The sequence below is a fragment of the Schistocerca nitens genome, chromosome 1 (assembly GCF_023898315.1).
Source record: "Schistocerca nitens isolate TAMUIC-IGC-003100 chromosome 1, iqSchNite1.1, whole genome shotgun sequence".
In the NCBI taxonomy this organism is placed as follows: domain Eukaryota; kingdom Metazoa; phylum Arthropoda; class Insecta; order Orthoptera; family Acrididae; genus Schistocerca; species Schistocerca nitens.
The window spans coordinates 515,980,719-516,004,043 of NC_064614.1; the positions used below are offsets into that span (position 1 = coordinate 515,980,719).

Consider the following 23,325-nt stretch of genomic DNA (forward strand, 5'->3'; position numbering starts at 1 on the left):
GACTGGCTTATTGTGACGAGCCAGTTTGTATCCAGAAAGGCCCATACAGGACCTGCAACATGCGGTCGTGCATTATCCTGCTGAAATTTAGGGTTTCGTAGGGATCGAATGAAGGGTAGAGCCACGGGTCGTAACACATCTGAAATGTAACGTCCACTGTTCAATGTGCCGTCAATGCGAACAAGAGGTGACCGAGACGTGTAACCAATGGCACCCCATACCATCAGGCCGGGTGATACGCCAGCATGGCGATGATGAATACATGCTTCCAATGAGCGTTCACCGCGATGTCGCCAAACACGGATGCGACCATCATGATGCTGTAAACAGAACCTAGATTCATCGGAAAAAATGACGTTTTGTCATTCGTGCACCCAGGTTCGTCGTTGAGCATACCATCGCAGGCGCTCCTGTCTGTGATGCAGCGTCAAGGGTAACCGCAGCCATGGTCTCCGAGCTGATAGTCCATGCTGCTACAAACGTCGTCGAACTGTTCGTGCAGATGGTTGTTGTCTTGCAAACGTCCCCATCTGTTGACTCAGGGATCGAGACGTGGCTGCACGATCGGTTACAGTCATGCGGATAAGATGCCTGTCATCTCGACTGCTAGTGATACGAGGCCGTTGAGATCCAGCACGGTGTTCCGTATTACCCTCCTGTACCCACTGATGCCATATTCTGCTAACAGTCATAGGATTTCGACCAACGCGAGCAGCATTGTCGCGATACGATAAACCGCAACCGCGATAGGCTGCAATCCGACCTTTATCAAAGTCCTCCTTACACGAGGCATCACAACAACGTTTCACCAGGCAACGCCGGTCAACTGCTGTTTGTGTATGAGAAATCTGTTGGAAACTTTCCTCATGTCAGCACGTTGCAGGTGTCGCCTCCGGCGCCAGCCTTGTGTGAATGCTCTGAAAAGCTACTCATTTGCCTGTCATAGTATCTTCTTCCTGTCGGTTAAATTTCGCGTCTGTAGCACGTCATATTCGTGGTGTAGCAATTTTAATGGCCAGTAGTGTACATCTTTATTCTTCAAGTATACGTATTTGCAGTCCTCTGCCGTTCGTCTACACATGGAGCTCCCTCTCCTTCAACATGAAATGCCAGACACACACGAGCGCTGCGATATCTGGAATAATCGGATGCCTTGGGTTCACTGTCATCGATCATCCTCCGTACAGTCCTGACTTGGCCACGTCCGATTTTCGTCTGTTTCCTAAACTTCGAGGACTTCCCTTTCTTAGAGATGAAGCGGTAAAGTCAGATGTGACGACAACGAAGTCGAACATTCGACAGTGACGGTATTAACATAGTGGTCTCTCGTTAAGAAAGAAGACATGAAGAATGAAAATGTAGAATGGTGATAAATTCTGTATTATTTAAGAATCTTTAAGAGGTCTCACACGAAGAATTCGGAGGCTCTACTTTTCAGCACTCTCTCGCAGTTTCCTCAGAGTGAGCGCTGGCAGACTGAGATCACTAACCAGTCCAGTTCCTCCTGGAGTCTTGCAGTGTGCACACAGCCAACAATCCAGCTATTGAGAAGGTCCACCGTGGCACTCACTTGTATTGTCAGTTAGCCACAGGGCTTCATTCTCTGCGGTTGAACTCGTAAAATCTCGACTCCTCTGGTCTCTTAGAAAAGGGAATACCAATGGTAGTCTACGATGAATATCTGGGTGTCATGAATCTATTAAGATCATTGAGTCAAGGCATGGCAACATTTATTTTCTTTGCAGACATAGTAATGGTTCGTAGCTAACTAAACGATTCAAAAGACTGAATTCTTCCAGTGTTTCCCACCACCTGCAGCCTAGAGATGGGCAAAACCGTTCTTTACAGAGATCAGAAGTTCTCACTCACTGGAATGAACTAGCTCTTTTCCATTACCCTTCACTCACCACTGACTCAAAAAAAAAAAAAAAATAAAAAGAAGCCTCCTTGCCTTTTTAATTCAGGTCATTATAGCTGTATTGTTAACTGGTTTATTTTTAAAGATCATACAAAGGTAAGTAATAAATTTATGTAATGTCCCTAGTAGTTCTGAAATTTAAATGTTTTGCATTTTATCCCCTGTAAAAATAAAAATATTAGAACAAAATGGTAAGTATATTTCATTAAGTGCGAAAATTGTAGACGTAAGACTTACTCTTGTTATGTGTTCATAAATTTGTTGGAGACAAAATGCAATAAAATACATAAACGTAATTGTAATTAAGTGCTTAGGCGTCTTTTACAGTCAGTACGACAATATATGTACCCAACAAGGAAACATTAGACAATATTATGATTTAGAAATAAAATTTGATCTATTTTACTTGAAGCGAGTCAGTTTCTTTTCTTGGCGCATCTTTGTCCTGCTTTGGAACGGTATTCACAGGACACCTACATAGCTGTATTACATAATATTTTCAGAACCTGTTGGTATAATGTTGGGTACAGTAATTTTCTGTTTTCCCACCAGTTCAAGCGATCGCTGTTTCTAGGAAAACATACCCCCGATAAACATTTGTCTAGTTCGACGATAGCAGCACTGTCATGATTTTCTTGGCGTCGAGAACACACTGCACACAGCTATCCATATTTTATCCACAACAGTTAAGAGATATAATTTGTTTGTATCTCAAAGAAACAGATGTTATGCCTTTCGGGGGCCAGGGGCCAATTCCCAACGAAATAACAACAATTTGTCAGAAAATAGAAATAGTAAACTCATTACGTATCTTAGCAAACACTATCACATTCATAACAGAAATGGACATACAAAAGAACCTAGAAACGTTTAATTGTATTAAAAGAACAATGTATAGAACCTTCAGAACTAAAGGAAGAAAGGAAATTCTAACTAAAATATACGAAACGATGTCAAAACCAACAATGACATCTGGAAGCGAATCGTGGGCTGCAACAAAAAGGAATGAACAATGCATAACAATCATTGGAGATGTGATTTATAAGAAAGAGGAACTGGGTACACACTACGACAGAAGGATGAATACTGACATTAGAGGAGAACAAGGAGTAAAAACCTTAAATGAGTAGATTAAGGAATACTCGAACAACGGCCGGCCGCGGTGGTCTAGTGGTTCCAGGCGCTCAGTCCGGAACCGTGGGACTGCTACGCTCGCAGGTTCGAATCCTGCCTCGGGCATGGATGTGTGTGGTGTCCTTAGGTTAGTTAGGTTTAAGTAGTTCTAAGTTCTAGGGGACTGATGACCACAGATGTTAAGTCCCATAGTGCTCAGAGCCATTTGAACCATTTTTGAACTCGAACAACTGTATGGACAATGTCAAAAGAATTAAAGAGGAACAGAATACCCAAATTAATAATGAATTATTACCCAGCGGGCACAATGCCTTTAGGAAGACCATGGAAAAGGCGGAAAGATCAATAACTGCAAACAAGAGAGTGTAACAGGCAAATGCCTAATACGCACAGACAAAAGGAGAAATGTCTAGTAACAGTGATATAGTAAGTTTTTAAGTTACATAAAAAAACCGAGTTCAATGTAAGAAGTGTTCAGAAGGCATTACTATGATTGGGTTAAATAAATTAAAAAAATAAAAACAGTATATACATTCCCTATCATATATGCAAAAATAATTATGTAAATACATACTGTTATTATGATAAAGTATAACATCCACTAAAGCAGAAATCGGATGGAAACGCACTAAGTCAAGGAAGCTAGCTGCAAATTGGATCAGTGAGTGAGCCAAGAGCACAGAGAGCAGAGTGGCTTTGTAATCCATTCATTGCCACTGGCCAGCGATCGGGATCGGTAGGCATGCTGGCGATCAGGATGGCTACGATAGTAGCGTGTGAAAGGGTGGGAATTTGGGTCAGATGAGAAGCGTGCTCAGACTGACGGAGCGATTAAGGTAACCACTCGCCTTAAGTAGGAGATCCGGGTTCGAGTCCCGGTCGGCCCAAATTAATCAGTTCAATACCCAAATGTGGAAAATGTCATTGAAAACCTTTATACAAACTGTCGTTCCATCTGGTTGAGCAAATTCAAAATAACGGCTGCAAATCAAGAGATAGCCTGACACATGGCTAGAATAAGAAAAATAACTGAAGTGCTTTCAGGAATTGAATTGAACTGATGACACTGGATGGCACTAACCCGGATGCGCACTGTGCATGGAGGAAAAATAAAATCTCTGGTCAATGACTGTGGCGCTCTGAGGCAACCTAACTAGCATCATCGCAGCAAATGTTCTTCGCGCTCTTGTAGTGGAAGCTTGACTGACTTCCTGGAGACATCTCTATCGGCTGTAAAATGCATTGAACATCTGGACATTGAATACAATTCCCTTTATGTCAGTACTGGTTGTGAAGATTTTTCATTCTTTTATGCTTTTCTGAAGTTTCTGCCTTCTATTTTTGTACCCCAATTTGCATACAATGCCATACACAAAATATTATTAAAATTAATGTCTCCAACGTTGATCCACAGCCATGACAAACTTATCGAAATAAGTCATTTGTCCTGGATAGGCTGCTGATTGTTAGCAATAAAATACATTGCTTTTTTCAGTTCTACTACCAACCGATGTCGACAACTTGATTGTTATCGAATCTGACTAAATACTCTAGCAAGAGTGAGTACTACAATGACCGACCATACAGATAAGTGAGTGGCCTCTTCAATAGAGCAAATACACACATCAACAAAAGTTTCGCGTCACCCCATCATTCCAAAATTCGTAGCACAGAAAACAAAACCTGGCTCCAAGGCATGCATATATATTGATTCTTAATGTGTCCAGATCACTAGTCAAAAAAAAAAATAATTGTGTAACGACAAAGTCATCTTTACCCCTTGGAGTGGGGGGTGGGGGGTGGGGGGGAGAGGTTAACAACACTCTTGAGCAACGTCGAGACGCTTTAATTTGTCGCGACATACCATCGATGAGATCATGTGCAAATTGTCCACACTTCAATGGCGGTTCTGCGTAAGTCGCGCGCAGCACATGGTCGTTGTCGATATCCAAAAGCAGCTCACTTCAATCAACTGAAACAGGCAGGCCATTCGATTCTGGTGATACTAGTATGCATAAGGAACGTTCCCACTGTTGGCTGCAGAATCTCGTGTCTGTACCATAGAACACTGACATTACCCTCAACAATGATGAGATGTATACAGTGGCCCCTTGTAATGCCATGTCAGAACATCTCTCCAACACAACATTTTTGCACATACGAGACACAGAGTTGCGAGCAGTCGATATTACCGGGTCGTACTGAAACACGTTTCTGCGATTATCAGGGTGCAAACAGATCTGAGTTTCGCCTGTAAACAACACCCGACGCCAATCCTGGAGCGTCCATTCTGCATGATTTCTTGCCCATCTGTAACCGAGTCCATGAGGTGGTGATACACAATGTAGTGCTCGTCATGGTCGTCGGGAATGGAAATTCACATCATCCAATCGTCCTCCTAACACTTTGATTCATACATGGCGTCCTGTAGCCTCTTCGAATACCGAGCACTAAGGCCACGGTTCTTTTGACTCAAAAGTCGTAGATATTGATCATTCTGTGCACCTGTCTAACGTGGACGGCCTGTGCGGTGTGACGGCCTGTGCGATGTAAGTGCTCAAAACAACCTGCCACATGGAACTGATTCCCTGCCCGTACCAAATCACTTTGATTCAGGCACACATGTCGAGCAACTTCTCTGGTTCACTAGCCTTCTGCGCCTAACGTGATGGTCGCCACTGTCCTTCGTGGCATGATGGTTATTCACTCTACTGTTACACCAGACGTCTCTGATGCATCCATAATGGTGATTTAAGTTGAACTGAAATGCTACAATCCATTAGGGTTCGACGTTCTACGTTGGATATATTGCTCATGGTAACTGTGTGTAAGTTTACAAATAACGTCAGAGGTGACTTTCCGATCGGTACGGGAACAGTCACAGTAGCAACAAACATGCAGACGTATTGGGATGATGTAACACTTTTGTTGATATGTGTACCTACCTTGCACTTCATTAACTTAACACCAAATAGTGTACTCGTCCTGGTGACACGCACTCACTAATAAAATGTGATGCTAGTGTATGTAGGCATAAATGAAATCAACAAGCAGTAGAAGTGGACCAACGAAAGAATGAAATAAAGGATTTTATTTATTATTTCTAACAACTAACAACCTAGACAGAAAATATACCTAACTTCCATCAATAGAGTTAACTCTATCTGCAGATTGGAGGTAAGTTAACTCATTGCCCATTCTCCATAGAGATTACATTTCTCTGGCTGTCTATACTTACTAGTCATTCGAGAAGCGAGGCAGAGAGTAATTTGCTTACATCGATATGCGAGAACCATTCTGATAGAGTGCCAGCATTGTAGTCAATGAGTACGCTCCGGCAGAATGACAAGTAGTTTGCTAAACTCAACTAGTCTCTAACAGGTCATATGAAATAACATGTTGCAGGGCCACTACCATTTAATTAGAGTGGAAAATTTAATTCAACCATATCGGAATTTCCACCTATATCACATCAAGAATGAAGATGGAAATTATACAATTAAAACATCTTCAAAGAAATAGGTAGTTACGATGACTATGGTCTTCATATATCTGAGTATTACTCATAACCAATTCTTTCTCAATAATAAGAATGTGTTAAGGTATATAAATTGTTAGAATTCATTAGATAATAATTTAACGTGTGGCACCTATCTTACTTAAGCTTAATTCAAATCAGAATCAGTAACAACTTTTGCTTGCATTCCGTAACTCTGTAGTTGTTGCTTTTACAGTCTTTTGAACTACTTCACAGGGCATTTCTTATATTAAAAGCAATAACATTTGGTACGTTATAAATAATTCAAAACCGAAGCAAATAAATAAGTTTGGTCCAAAGCCAAAATAAGTTGCCGTTTAATTTAATTTAAATTCTACTTCCGCGCAAGTTTTGCGTTAATTGCTGAAACTTACCACGACAACTTGAGCTTCAATTAATGCAATTGGTTTTGCAGCGTAATTTCTACAATATTAATGTAATACAGTATGGTAGCAACTATTAGACATACGGTGAAGGTGCTTAATTCTAGGCACCAAGTCAACGTTGTATACTGGTAGAACTGCATCTCTTATGAATGCCTGTGGAAATAAACATTAATTCCATCCTCACGTTCTACTTGATAGCTTCAGATCTCAGCTGTACATTAGCACCTCATTAAAAACGATACATAGCTGAAAATAAATCAAAATCCATGCACCGGCACGCCTATGGGGGCTGTAGGGATTTCGGAGGTTTGCTCCCACACTGTGTGATGTCCCATGAGCCTCAAGGCCAAGACTGCGACCTCAAGAATTTCTTTCTTAGATACAGGAGCAGTTAGTCTTACTCTCGTTCGATACTGTACACGACTGGCAAGTTGTACAATCGAAAGTGTAAGCTGTTGGAGCTTAAAAGTTACTGACGAAAATACTTCCAGGATTGGGTGTGACCACACCCAAACATCCTAAACCTTTTCACGTGACCTTTTTTTTAGACTATATTGTTCAACTGGACATGACGTCCTACGCAAGAACGTCATATGTAACTAAATGAAGATATTATTTTTGCTTGTTATTTACACCATTTCAACCAACAGTCAATGGGACAATGTACCCTCCTTCTACATTCTATTACCTTCTGGTTGAGGCCAGTGAATGTAAACTTTTTGCTTCTTACGTAGTTACAAAATATGAGAGACAAACACATTTTTATATTTGTGTCAAGCATAGTGGCTAACTGTCGTATTTTTTAAATTATAAGCTTTGTTTCAGTAGAAAAGGGCTAATTTTCGTTTTTTTTAATAATCTCTGTAACAGGATAATTATATCTCGAATTATCACAGTACCACCTTCTTCTAAAATTTCAGGAGGATCCTCGTGCGTTTTTCGGTTTATCGCAACTTAACCCGTTGACATTGTATTTAGAAACCCTAATGGCTGCTGTGAAATCAAACTTAATACACATCAGCTTGTATGATAGCTTTACACATCAGGTAGTATGGCTGTTGAGTATGACAGATATCTAAACAGCCGTAGGTAATCGAAACACTTTTACACTGCCATACCCTTTCACTTCTTTTTCCTCTGCGACTACGGCTTGTCATTTGACGCGATTGGATTTATCTATGTATGGACACGAGCTATTTCTTGCAATATTTCTGGGAACTTCCTTGAAATTAAGTAATTTACAAAATCCGCATTTTTCCAAATTCATTTACGAAGAACTTAGCAGGACGAGTCCAGTATGACAATGTATCCGCTCTGGCCTAGACACATGCACTGATTCGGTTGGGAAAAGTGTCGTAAACCCGTTGTATCCTCTTCTGAGTTAAGCTGGCACACAACTGTTTTAACTGCTCTTTGATATCGTGGATGATGGCCCTGGGATCGATTTAACGTCCGAGCCGGTTTCACAAATCTTCCGTTGGTGACACATCTTACTGGGCAACGAAGTACCTCAACATCAGGCAGGTATTTCATAGAGACATTTACGATGTGTCGATGAGCATTATCCTGTTGAAAAATGACACCACAACACTGTCGCATGGCAAGTAATTACGCGAGGACGAATGATGCTCGTTGTGCCGTCAGAGTTGGCTCAATCCCTATCAGCCATAATCTGAAGTCGTATCCGATGACTCACCACGCAATGGCACCGGGAGCAATACCTCTGTTCCCCTCTGAAACAATGGAAGACTGAGATCTCTCCCCAGGAAGCATAGGGCTGTAATTTCCTGTTCCGTCTGCTGATAGTTTCCGACAAGTAGTGCGCGATGACACACAATGTTGCAAGAAGTGCATTACTTGTTCTCGGATATCAGGTGCAGATGTGAAGAGGTTGCGATGTGCTTGGTGTACAATACGGCGGTCTTCCCTTCTGGAGGTCATACGTGCCCGACTGGGACCTTGGAGTGGGTATGCCTGCCCTCACGTTTCCGTGCAGTCCAACATCGGTTCACTCTGACGTCTGAAAGCTCTACAAACCTGGATATTGCACGATTCGACCATTCGGCCAGATGGAGACCCATAATAAGGCCTTCATCAACGTCGGCTAGGTTCTGATAAGTCTGTCTCACACAAGTACACGCCATCCTCATGTCCACCAGAGTGGTCAATCAACATCTAACAGTTAACAACATTAAACATGAACGACAAATGCATTCTAATGGCTGTTCTATGTCACAGAGAACTGTAACTCCAATCATTTACACACCCGGAAATTCTGTGTACGTGTATCAAGTTACAATAAATCCAACCATATCTCCTCGGTCCCTCTTTATTTGTCACATAATGTTATAATATTCCAGTCTGTTGCAAATATTTCTGTCTTGTTAGTGGCCAAAAAATCAAGACCAAATAGTCTACTCCTTCATAACATGTTTCCTTATTTGAAATCAATCCTAAATGTAATTTTCTTGACTGAAACAAAGTTCTGCTTCTGACTCCCCATGGTTCTAGCTTACAACGATTAGTCCTAATCACCCTCCTCATTGACGCACAATTCGCCGAAGTGATGTCAAATAGAAAGACGTGCACCAGGTGGCTGAACAACCTCAGACGAGGTCTCCTGGCCAATAGTGGCATACAACCATTCTCTTCACCATTTGACTCTTGCACCCTGACGGTCTTGACAGTTTCATCCATGAGATACTTCGTTGGTGGGATCTGTGCTTATGTTTCAGTAAGTCGGTCTTTTTTCATTCCAGCATACAGGGTGTTACGGGTATAGGTGCAGATATAGTGATAACTGGTACCTTAATATGTAAGCACTTCAGTTTGTAAGTTGTTTTTTCTCAGTGTCTAACAGTCTTCCTGCAAACAGTCTCATAATGTACTATCTAATGTTTTCAGCACAGCGGTAACAGTGTCACGAAGTGGACTACGCCTGTCACTACAGACACTCCCATTTTGCATCCACGCATCTACACTTCAGTACCTGACCCTCTTTTGCCAAGTGTACTTGAAAGTACTAACCAAACTAGAAACATACTACTCGTGATATCTATAATTATTAATCTGCAAATGAAGTAAGTACTGATGTAACATTGCTCAGTGCACTGTCCTCAATCATCAATAAAAATATCTTCACTTATATCCCTAAGACTCTGTATAATGCACAAAGTCATTTTTAACTACATTTTCACTTGAGTTAACAGGAATTACTGTCTCAGATATGAGGCGGGCGGCGTAATGGCCTTCGTTGAACGATTCACTAAAGTGTTTGTTGGCACCGCTGACCATTTTTTATTCTGCCAGTCTCTGGATAGCTGTCGCTGTATCCCGTAATTGTAACATATTCGTTTTTCTTCACAGTCCTGCTTGTGACTTGGTTTCCTGCAATTGTTAAAAATACGACGCTCTCGTCTTCGGCCGTCGTTGTGGTGTTTCTTAATGCTTTCTCGAAGCCAACTGATACTTGTAACATTTCCTGAAACGTCTTAAAATGTACCAATCTCTGTACAAACCGCGAATGAGCGTGTCCAATGCCCCCAGTTCAGATTTTAAATAGTGAACCCATGATCCTGACTGTTTAAGGAACTAGACTCCCACGTATGAAACGTCATAATCGTTAGTTATGTATCGCACAATGATATGAGGGTCACTCCAAAAGAAATGCACACTATTTTTTTAAAATCATCTTTTATTCTACATGTTTGAAAGTTTTACAGCGTGTAGATACATCCTTTAGGAACAATATTTTCATTTCTCCACATAATTTCCATCCCTCTCAACTGCCTTACGCCATTTTGGAACCAGCGCCTGTATACCCGCACTGTAAAATTCTGGACCAACCTGTTGGAGCCACTGTTTGGCAGCGTGCACAAGGGAGTCATCGTCTGCAAACCTTGTTCCACGAAGAGAGTCTTTCAGTTTCCCAAAGAGATGATAGTTACATGGAGCCAGGTGAGGACTGTAAGGTGTTTCAGTGTTGTCCATCCAAGTTTTGTCATCGCTTCCATGGTTTTTTGACTGACATGTGGCCGTGCATTGTCGTGCAACAGCAAAACATCCTGCTTTTGCCGATGTGGTCGAACACGATTCAGTCGAGCTTGAAGTTTCTTCAATGTCGTCACATATGAATCAGAATTTATGGTGGTTCCACTTGGCATGATGTCCACAAGCAAGAGTCCTTCGCAATCGAAAAACACCGTAGCCATAACTTTTCCAGCAGAAGGTGTGGTTTTGAATTTTTTTTTCTTGGGTGAATTTGCATGATGCCACTCCATTGATTGCCTCTTCGTCTCTGGTGAAAAATGGTGGAGCTATGTTTCATCACCTGTCACCATTCTTCCAAGAAATTCATCTCCACCATTCTCGTACTGTTCCAAAAGCCCGCTGCATACCGTTTTCCTTGTTTCTTTGTGAGCCACTGTCAACATCCTGGGAACCCACCTGGCACAAACCTTTTTTAACGTCAACACTTTCAGTATTCTGCAAACACTTCCTTCCCCTATCCCAGCGTAGCGTGACAATTCGTTCACTGTGATGCGTCTGTCAGCAGCCACTAATTCGTTAACTCTCTGCACATTGTCTGGAGTGTGTGCAGTACGAGGCCTGCCGCTGCGAGGACAATCCTCAATATTGCCGTTCCCGCTTTCATCAAGTAACCTGCTTGCCTACCGACTAACTGTACTGCGATCGACAGCAGCATCTCCATACACATTTTTCAACCTCTTGTGGATGTTTCCCACTGCCTCGTTTTCACAGCACAGGAATTCTATGACAGTACGTTGTTTCTGGCGAACGTCAAGTGTAGCAGCCATCTTGAAGACATGCTGTGACGGCGCCACTCACGGGAACAGGTTGAACTAAGTTTGAAAACTAGAAGGATGTATCTACACACTGTAAAACTTTCACACATGCAAAATGAAAACCGTATTTTTACAAAAATAGTGTGCATTTCTTTTGGAGTGACCCTCGTGTAATGTTGCAAGTGTATTCAGTGATACTTGTAGATACTGTCTGCAGAATGTGCTGCAGGTCGTAAAAAAGTAATAAATTAAAACGTCAAGCCTTGTGCAGCAGTTTTTCTTCATGAACAGCGACAATGTAGGAGGAGATAAGCTTCTCCGCTTTCATCATTTTGTGGCTGGTGTCAGCGTAAAAAAATTTAGTAAAGGCTTGAGATTCTGCGTCAAGTTTGTCAGAAATTGCTAAGTATTGTCATTCTCAAATAGTGAATGAATTTAGTCTGGGTAATTTGCAGTTCGTGTACTATGTGGTTTCAAGACGTTTATATCGTTTCTAACTATAATACGTGGTTTATTGCGTCAAACCTTTACCATAAGGTTACAGTTCTTAGTGATTAGATTATAACATCATTTAAAATTTTTAAATTCGACCAATAACTCTATGAGACACTGGAAATCAAATGTTTGTTGTCCCTGGAATCCGTTAGATGGCACCCTGCAACTGGGACCATGACGCGGGTTAGCAGTTTACTAACACACATAACTGAAAGCGATTTTCAGTATCGTTTTCACCACTTTTTCGGATCTGAGCATCAATACTCGGAATTCTGTCAGCAGATTTTTTAATAGACTAGCTCGTTTGCATACGAAGGCTATGAATATTCTCTTTCTGAGTTCATTTATTCTTACACGTAAAATCTGAACAATTGCTCTTATGAATTCATTGCAAGCATATTTTTGTCCAAGCAGCTTCGACGCTAATGATATCCTACACATCCCTCTGTGCTGTTAACTGTACTGTTGATTTGTCAGTTATAGTATATGATGTCAGAATAGCTGCATCTTCAAGTTTTCGAAAAATACATTGAAATCCTCGTCATTTTTACACTATGCGCTAATGCATATTGCAACAAGGAAAAACCTTTTATTGAGCTATCGCTACACAAACAATTGCGAGATGTCCGCTATCAAAAGGGCGAGGTCACGATAAGAGGAAAGTGCAAGCGCAAGTAGTGAGTTCCTAGTGGCAAACTTCAGCCGCCTTACTGTAGGCGTGGTTCAGTAGGAAAAGTTAGTAATACAGAGTGTAGCGGTTGCGCCCGCTGACATTCCAGTAAGGGGCAGCGACTTCTGACAAGCATGAAACAGGCTACTTGGCGACTCGCTTGGAAGATCACTCCCTTTTTTTTCTTTAATTTTCATTTCATAATCTCTCTTTACAGTCCACTGATAGTATGTTTTAGATTGCCCATGATAAAGTGGTTCCCTCCAATTTAACTAGAGTGGCAAAATTTTTCACCTCAGCAGAATTCAGAAAAGTGTTTAAATCCATCACTGCCTTCCTTACCAAAAGTCAAGCGAGATGGCCTGCGTTCTAGCGTAGGACAGCCTTATTACTACTGCTCCGAACTGTAGCAGTGTTATTTAGCCGCCTCGCCGTCGCAATCTCGGGTCACCGCCACACACCACTGCATGTCATCAGAACCGTATGATATCCCACCTTCCTCCCGCTAATGATACGACACTTGCAGACCAAAGCAGAAACTTTCTGCTTAATGCAAATACTTCAACCCAACAAGAAGTCACAAGAGAGCTGAACGCCTCACTGTACTTTTCTAAAGTGTTTCACTTTAGCATATCCACGGAAACACTTTTTAATTATTTGAAGTTTCTGAAAAAATTAACTATGCAAATTTATTCTTCACTTCAAATGAAAACTATTTTTTAAATATTTCGAGGTCACAAATCAATATGAAAATAACGGTACCGGTAATACAGAAAACAGTGAAACTTAAGTTTGCATTCCTCAATGCTGTAGATGCGTGTCGATGCTACTGCTGTATGAACGAGTACTTACAAGGACTTCCGTTAACGAAATTTCTCTCTAAAGCATACGGCCAGTCGTCCTTTTAGTAGTATTTCAACTATGAAACTTCCCGGGGCTAATAACACACTATTTGTCGCTATATTAATGACAGTTATTTAAAACCAGTCACTAATAATCTGTATGCAGAGTGTCTCCGCAGTTTTGAATGAAATTATCCACACTGGCTGTGACATACTTTTTATTAAAAGTCACGACCGGTTTCGCCTCAACTGAATACGAATCCTCAGGTGAAAATCTTATTAACAAGTCACCGTCTTGCCTGCTGTCGCTCAACCGCCTTCCTGCTTGTGGCACTGATCTGCTATCCCCTTCATTTTAATTGTGGACTACCGCTATTTGTGTACAACTTGACTTGAATGATGGGGAGTGGCACTATGGGAGTTACCTTACGGTGATGTCTTTTTAAAAAGAATCTTTCTCACCTGAGGATGCGTCTTCAGCTGTCGCGAAACCGCTCGTGACTTTTAATAAAAAGTATTCTACAGCCAGTGCGCATCATTTCTTTCAAAATGTGGAAATTTGGCTGCGGTTTGCCCCAGTTTAAAATATGTCTTCTGTAATACAGTGGTTCAGTATTTCAAATAGTTCAAATGGCTCTGAGCATTATGGGACTTAAAATCTGAGGTCATCAGTCCCCTAGAACTTAGAACTACTTAAAGCTAACTAACCTAAGGACATCCATGCCCGAGGCAGGATTCGAACCTGCGACCGTAGCAGTCGCGCGGTTCCGGACTGAAGCGCCCAGAACCGCTCGACCACCGCGGTAGGCTAGTGTTCAAAATAATGTTTTCAGAAAGTAAGAGCACTCAAAGAACGAAGTCTTTTACTTTGTATTTTATATTACTGATTCTTTCCGCAACACAAAGATCAAAAGTCCTTTTCTGACATAACAGTACACTAGAAACTTACAATGAGTATTACACGAAAACTCCTCTAGATAATTCGATCTTGTATATACTGTTGTTCTGCAGAAATCTTCTTATTGTCATCTGTACATTTTGGAGCCAAGTAGTCATTTTACTGCACGATTAATACTGATTGTTGCTGAGATACTGCAGCACTATGGTTGATAGTAGAGCTCTACATTAATAACGGCATCCTGCGAAAAGACGAGTATCGTCTTATTACGTTTGTTGTGGTTTGGCGAAGAGCTTCTATCAGAAAGCGGCGAAGAATGTACTAAATGACCAAAATTGCCGGCTCGACGCATGCCATATTAACATGACTAACAGGACACAACACGCCGCTTAGCACGTTCCTTGTTTCTTTCTGAGAAAAGTTTTGCGGCAAACCAAACAACCGTCGTACTGCTATCTCTCCTTCCCAAGAACTCATCGCTCGACGTTAAAGTACATGGCCCCGTAAAAAAAAAGCCTTGTTGCTCCATTATCTCTGTAGATAAGAAATTTCCCGTTATAATCTATCACTAAAGTCATTTTTTCTTATCACAGTTATTTGTCTAAATCTTGTCTTAGTCTCCTGATCTATTTATGAAATATCGAGAGAGTCCAAGATACGTGTGGCATCCTGAATGTTAGAGGTTCTCCTTCATAATTCGAAAGCTCTACTATTAATTATAACAATAATTATTATTCTTATTAGACCTTAAATTAGGAGCAAGACTAAATTATTTCAAACTAGTATGGAGCCTTTTTGAAGACAAGACTGACACATACAACTTTTGTGTTGTCCGAATAACATGAGCCCACATGTATGAAGCGCCGAGAGCGCCGACTGTATTAATTTTTTTTATCGTGAACGAAGATCTTAGATTAACTTTTTTTTCAATTGCCTCTACTAGAAATGCGTAAGACAAAGCACGCATTGTGATATCAGTGTGTCGTGTGATCAGCCAGTCAGTCACACCGACAGTCGCCGATCCTTCTGTGGATGGCTGTCAACACCTGGCTTTGAAAGGACAAGGCGGAGTTCTACAGAAGACTGTAAACGCGTCACCCCTCATTCAGTGTAACCAGTTTCCCAAAACTGAAAACAAGTTCTCGCATTCAAACTGAGATCTTCTCACAATACCATCAGGACTGCGTTTTTTCCCGATCACCAGTACTTAAAAGACGTTGTGCCAGCAATCCCCACACTTTTGTGTCCGTCTGAGTGCGGACCATGTGGTACCATCAGATAAGGCTTCGATGATGGAAAGAGGGGCAGGGGATAGGCGGTAGAGCAGGCGACCTCTGGCCATGGCTCCCTCCGCATTGGACCCGCAATCATCACCTCTACAGCAGGACGCCTCATGAAAATAACGGTACCGGTAATACAGAAAACAATGAAACTTAAGTTTGCATTCCTCAATGCTGTAGATGCGTGTCGATGCTACTGCTGTATGAACGAGTACTTACAAGGACTTCCGTTAACGAAATTTCCCTCTAAAGCATATGGCCAGTATTCACTTTTTGCACTATCCTTAAATCGCCTATCACAACTGTGACCAACAGTAAAACCCTAATGATGTTGACTGCCAGACTACTGAGATAATGGATTGGATATCGCTTCTCTATCGGTAGTCTTTTGATTCGGTGTCACAACGACGGTTCCTCGAGCAATTGCTTTCGTTTCGCAAAGCTAGAATTGCTAATCAACTGAGGATTGTCCGATAAGAATAACATGGCACGTTATTCTGAGTCAGAGTTAGGCACAGACATAACTATTTTTGAGTGTTCGTAGGGAAGTGGAATAACCAAACCTACGTTCCTGGTGAATAATGTTGATTGCAACGTCAGGCATTTTTGAGAATACCTGATTATGTGTGAGAAGGTTCTCTTGCAGTAATATGCAGTCAAATTTTCGCAAATATTACTCTGGTGTAAAGACTGGCTGTCTCCTAAAATAGGAAAATCCAAAGTACTGTGTATCGAAAAACATCTTCGTGGTATTTGACTGAATTCTTAAGTCATAACTGGGCCAGCCATTTTGTACAAATAACTGGCAGTAAAACTGCATGGCGACAACAAAATGAACGAATACATATGCCTCGTTGTGAGTACAGAAAATGAGACTTCATTTCTTTGATACGACACTGGAAAGCAACAGTTTCTCCATGGAAGACGTTCCTGAAAAAACGCATTTATCACCCATACTGCATTACTGCATAAGGGTGTGGAAATCGTAGAAGATTGCACTAACTGTGGATATTGAAAGTTTTCAAAGGTGATCAAGTATGCTGCTCACCGGTGTCTTTGACTCCTAGTGGGTATACAGAAATTTTGAAAAATCTTGTCTGGTACACTTTATAAGGACGAAACTTTGTCTATCACGGAAACCAAGCAGCCATTCGTTCTACACTTGGTGAGTGGAAAGATAAAAAAGTCAGTTTGACTATGCTAAAATGACAGTTAATCCCGTGCTTTGAAGAGTAAACAAAAATTTCGGTGTTCTCAGTAGAATTATGTCTCTCAGGTTAAGACTGTTGTGACCGATTAATGCTGCTCAACTAATATTAGTACTAATGCAACTACAAATACGCTTATCGCTGAACAACAAAAAATTACGTTAGACCTAATATTGTGTTACACATTGACTGCTGAGGTACTGGGAGATGAAGAAGCTTGCACAGGATAGAGTAGCATGGAGAGCTGCATCAAACCAGTCTCAGGACTGAAGACCACAACAACAACATTGACTGCTGCGACTCACCGTGCCCAGTGGACAGGGTTTCTGTACATCGGCTATTCAAATCATCAAAAGTTCCCGTCACAGCAACTCGCCCGAGACAGCAAGATTGTTTGGATGTTGACTTGGAGTTCTAGCGCATTCATCCATGTTATTACAAACAGTTACGGTTTTAACACTGTGGCGTCAGGAGTGAGCGTCATCAAAGACAGTAGTGACAGTGTTTCGCTTGCCGTTAAGATAAGAGCTAGCGGCAGAACATCGTCACCTAACGGCCCATTGTCGCCGTTATGATTCAGGTTACGTTTTACTTATAGCACAGAGCGTGTTCCCCTCCCCCCCCCCCCCTCCCCCCCTCCCCCAGCAGAAACGGCCCCAGGTCAGCACAGAGACTTGTGCAATTCGCACGATATCTTGCTTACAGTTCAACAGAGGAAATGGAAAATGAAATGTTCGAAGTGCCAAATCTGACATGTTTTTCTGTTTGTAGCCGACATAGCTGATTTGTATCCAAAAAACTGAGAAGGTATTCTGATGCCACTGAATTATGCTGCTCACCGCATCACTACAAAATAATAACGAGACTCACACTAGAAAATAAATACTTTATTAAGAACATTCTAAGTGCCATACCACGAAACTTATTGCTCCTAAGTGCCAAGAAGGAAGTTTCTGCAGACTGATTATTGTAAGGAAGAAAACAGCAACCAGTCACTGTTAATAATGCAATTTATTTACGCAAATAGCGTCGTTACCGGTTTCGAACCGAAAGATTTATTTTCAGACGGCTCTTCAGAATTTATACTACATTTTTTGTTGTTTGCATTAGCCATTGGCTGTTTTTAACCAACAGCTAATGAAAACAACAAATGTAACGTAACAGTGAACAACCGTCTGAAGATGAGTCTTTCGATTCGAAAACGGTAACGTCTCTAATTGTGTAAATAAATAGCGTTATTAAGAATGGTTGGTTGGTGTTTTCTTCCTTGCAAGAATCAACCTGTACTGAGTACAGAGTCATCGTCTCAAAAATGTCCGTTTTCGATAAAATAGCAGGAAGAAAGCATTTGTTCCAAGTACCATTAATACTGAGGCACTACGTTTTACATGTGGTAATACAAGTTCAGGAAAACAGCATTACGTTTTTAACTGGGTAGAATTATAGTCAACAAAAACACTGATGATATCTAAACTTTGGACCTACAATAGGAAGCACATCTTGGCACAAAGATCATACTATCAGTTAACGCACGTCTGAAAGACTTTCTCCTTGGTTTGACACCTGGCACAGGGACATGCAATATACTACCGAGAACGCAATAGCAGTGAAAACGCGTTTGCGAAATTAGGCTTCGCAACATTCACATACAGGCAGAGAGTGTTTCGACTGTCGAAGTAACACGTTTTCATTTCTCCTTGGTCCACTAATGATGGCTTTCACCAATTATAGGTGGATCTTACTGAGAGCAAAAAAAATGGTTCAAATGGCTTTGAGCACTATGGGACTCAACTCAAAAAATGGCTCTGAGCACTATGGGACTCAACATCTTAGGTCATAAGTCCCCTAGAACTTAGAACTACTTAAACCTAACTAACCTAAGGACATCACACACACCCATGCCCGAGGCAGGATTCGAACCTGCGACCGGGGACTCAACTGCTAAGGTCATTAGTCCCCTAGAACTTAGAACTAGTTAAACCTAACTAACCTAAGGACATCACAAACATCCATGCCCGAGGCAGAATTCGAACCTGCGACCGTAGCGGTCTCGCGGTTCTAGACTGCAGCGCCTTTAACCGCACGGCCACTTCGGCCGGCTTACTGAGAGCAGGAGTGAGCAATACTCACATGTATCTTGCAATTTAAGTGTGCATTCATTGCGATTCCCTCCCGAGCATTAGTTGACAGGTGTTTAAGGAAGAATCAGCTTTTGTGTCTTGCAGCAATAAGCTCGTAGTGAAGCGTTTTCTAACTACAAGTGCGAATAAAGGTTGACGATATGATCCACTAAACCGTCTTTTAGTTGGAAGACCATGACGTATTTTCAGTGGTAGTAAATCAGTAGGACGTCATGCAGCCTGTGAAAGCCGCCATTTCTTTCATAGGTGCTTCCGAAGACAGTTCCCCCTGCTTGCCGATCCGCCACATTTACCCCCCACTGTGAACAAAACAGGCGTTGGACATTACCAACGCCGTCGACCCTTTGAACAGATGCGGTCTGCATGCGTAGTTGCAAGTCATTGAATGATGCATGTCAGACGGTACTTCGTACAAATTCTAGCGGCTTTCTATACTATTCCTTGAAGAGAAGGAAATATGTCTGCAACTCTGTACGCACTCTTATCTCTCTTATCTTACGCTCGTGAAGTTTACTGTAGGTGGAGGAAGTTGAATTGTTGCTCGGTCTTCCTCGAATAACGATTCTCTAAAAGCTGACTTTAAGCCTCTTGGGACATTAAAACTGTGTGCCGAACTGGGACTCGATCCCGGTACCTTTTCCTTTCACTGGCAAATGTTCTACCTACTGAGCTCTGCAGGTACGATTCGCGAACTCCCCTCATGGCTTTACTTCCGCTACGAAAACATTCCGGGTTCGAGTATGCGTCGAGCACGCAGTTTCAATTCACCAGGATGTTTCCGATCAGCGCACACTCCTCAGCAGGGTGAAAATGCATTTCCGAAACAATGCTCTAGGCTGTGGCCAAGGCATTTCTCCACAGTATTCATTCTTCTAAGAGTTCCAGTCCTGCAAGGTATGCAGGAGAACTTTTGTGAAATTTGGAAAGTAGGCGAGAGGTCGTAAGTATAGCTACGACGGCGACTGCTGAGTAGTGACTACATAGCTCAGTCGGTAGAGCATTTCCTCCCAAAAAGCGAAGGTTCACGATTCGACTCCCGATTCACCATACAGTTTTAATCTGCCAGGAACTCTCAACGTTGCTTTTCATTCAGAGAGTCCCATTTACGATTTAATGTCGAGAGTTTCGTACGGGCTAACTGTTACGATTCTAGTATAGCGAATCGGAGTGTTTCAGTGACTGCTGTCTTGCCTGCTTGATAAGGACTGTAAACAACGTATCAGACCTCTAAAATTGGATGCTGTTTCTTCCGCAGGTGTATCGCACTTTCCCTATGAATCTACGTTTGTCTGCCACCTTCACTGGCAGTGATTTCATTTATTCTTCCCATTTAATTTCCTCTTGCTTGTACGTATTATCCTAGATATTTAAGTGTAGGATAGTAACCTGTAATGGGATACTATCGGGTTCTTTTCCTTCGTAGTACTCATTATCTACAATTTACTGACATTTAAAAAGAACTATCATTCACTAAATCAAGTGGAAGTACTGTGTAACTGGTTCCGTACTTTCTTGCAAGCTTCGAGCGACGACAATTTCCTGCAGACGACGATCTGAGACTTAAGCTAAATCAATGTGCTAAATCGTTGCTGTATATTCACAGCATTTGCGGTCCAATTACTCTTCCTTGCGACAGACCTGATGTTAAGTTCGCTTGTGTTGAATCCGGTTGTGTTGAACATTTGCTATTCGGTATAATGTCCTAGGCGCTATCAACCATGCGTTCCTCGAGCAAGCACAAGTTTGTGATGGCATTTCGTATGATCGAACCTTTATTATCAGTCCACAATGCGGTAAATAACAGTGTTGTGTTTATGCAACTGCGTAGCAGAACGGTAAGGAATGTCATGGAGACCTCGAGCAAGCTGTCGGCAAGTAACCACGGTTATAATCTCTAGCAGTAGCGTATTATGCGGTTACACTGTACTGTTCTAAATAGAGGTTTTGGATTTCACCAGGAAGGTTACCACAAGATATGCTGAATGGTGACTGTGCCCTGCAACTGACATTCGCCGAAGCAATGACGACAATGAAAGCAACTTCCATAACTGAACAAGCGCAACAAAATACATCGAAGGAAAAAAACTGCGACACCAAAATTTCGTGCATGTATTTGTCTCGACAACGCAATTAAGTTCAAATGGTTCAAATGGCTCTGAGCACTATGGGACTTAACTTCTGAGGTCATCAGTCCCCTAGAACTTAGAACTACTTAAACCTAACTAACCTAAGGACATCACACACATCCATGCCCGAGGCAGGATTCGAACCTGCGACCGTAGCGGTTGCGCGGTTCCAAACTGTAGCGCCTAGAACCGCCCGCCCACTTAGGCCGGCCGTAATTAAGTGATTAACACTCAAGTTCTCAGGTTAATGTAAGTGCGAGACAAGCCATTGCAATTGTGAAATGCTGGTACATAAATAACCGGTGTAACCGCCAGACTGTTGAATGCAAACATGCAAATATGGGTTCACTGTGTTGTACTGGTGCCGGATGTCAATTTGTGGGATGGAGTTCCATGCCTGTTGCACTTGGTCGGTTAATACAGGGACGGTTAATGGTGCTTGTGGATGACGCTGTAGTTGTCGTCCGATGGCGTCCCATACGGCTCGATTGGTGACAGATCTGGTAACATGTCGACACTCTGTAAAAGCATTTTGTGTTACAACAGTGGTATGTGGGCGAGCGTTATCCTCTTGAAAAACAACACCTGGAACGCCGTTCGTAAGTGACAGCACAAAAGGTCGAATCACCAGCTTGACGTACAGATTTACAGTGAGGGTGCGTGGGATTCCCACGAGAGTTGTCCTGCTGTCATACGACATCGCACCGCACACCACAAATCCAGGTGTAGGTCCAGTGTGTCTAGCACGCAGAGAGGATGGTTGCAGGCCCCAACTGGCCTCCTCCTAACCAACACACGACCATCGCTGGCACCGAGGCAGAACCGACTTTCATCAGAAAACCACAACAGACCTCCACCCTGCCCTCCAACGAGCTCTCGCTTGACACTACGGAAGTCGCAAATGGCAGTGTAGGGCGTCCAGCTCGGAGCTGTCCTTGAAGTAACCGATTTGTAACAGTCCCTTATGCCATTGTGGTGCCAACTGCTGCTCAAATTGCTGCTGCGGATGCAGTACAATGCGAAGGAACCAGTCTTCCTTCTCGGTAGCACCACGTGGCCGTCCGGAGCCCGGTCTTTTTGTGAGACAGTACATACTCGTGACCACCGCTGCCAGCAATCAACTGCGGTGGCTACCTTCATGCCAAGTCTTTCTGCATTACTGCAGAATAAACATCAGCTCCTCGTAGACCTATTATACGACCTCATGTAAACTCAGTGAGGTGTCGATAATGGCGTCTTTTTCGCCTGAAAGGCATATTTCACTAACATCAACTCACTATGTGCATCTCAAAGATAACCAATGCTCATGACCGATACAGGTTGCATTTAAAGCAAACTTGCTTATGGCGGCGCTATAGCACCACTGTTACGCAACTGGCGCGAAATTTTAGTAGACACATTTCAGGCGAAGAAACCCGCCTACCAACTTTCGTTTATGTTGCACAATTCCTTCTTGGTGTTGCAGTTTTTTCCGTCAGTTTATTTTGCTTCCAACTGTGAACTTTCTCATTCAACATATGCTCTGCAATTGTCATTTCAAATCGTTCATACACTTACTACACGTTCAACCATAAGCTGCTCTTATTTGGGTCTTGCGACAGAGCGACTCCTTTCACTGAAATTCCGATACTGTATCTCGCTGTATTTGATACAGCTCCGTATTTCACAATCCTCCCGTAATGCTTTATTTCAAAATATGATTCCGCGTAAAACCTAGGCGCACTAGATTTTAACTAATAACCGGGTGAATATGAAGCATGATTATAGCATTGGTATTTATATCGTCGCCGCTACTGTTATTGCTGTTGATATTGTGTTGTGGAAAGAGTAGCTAGTTTTGATTATACTAAATTACAAGGTGATTATAATTAAACTTTCGCTACT

General features: G+C 42.1%; 1 protein-coding gene across 1 annotated transcript in view; it reads left to right on the plus strand.

Annotated features, from left to right (window-relative positions):
- The window catches only part of LOC126258475 (T-box transcription factor mls-1-like), a 167,112-nt gene that overhangs the window by 129,222 nt on the left and 14,565 nt on the right, over positions 1 to 23,325 (plus strand). The window lies entirely within an intron of this gene.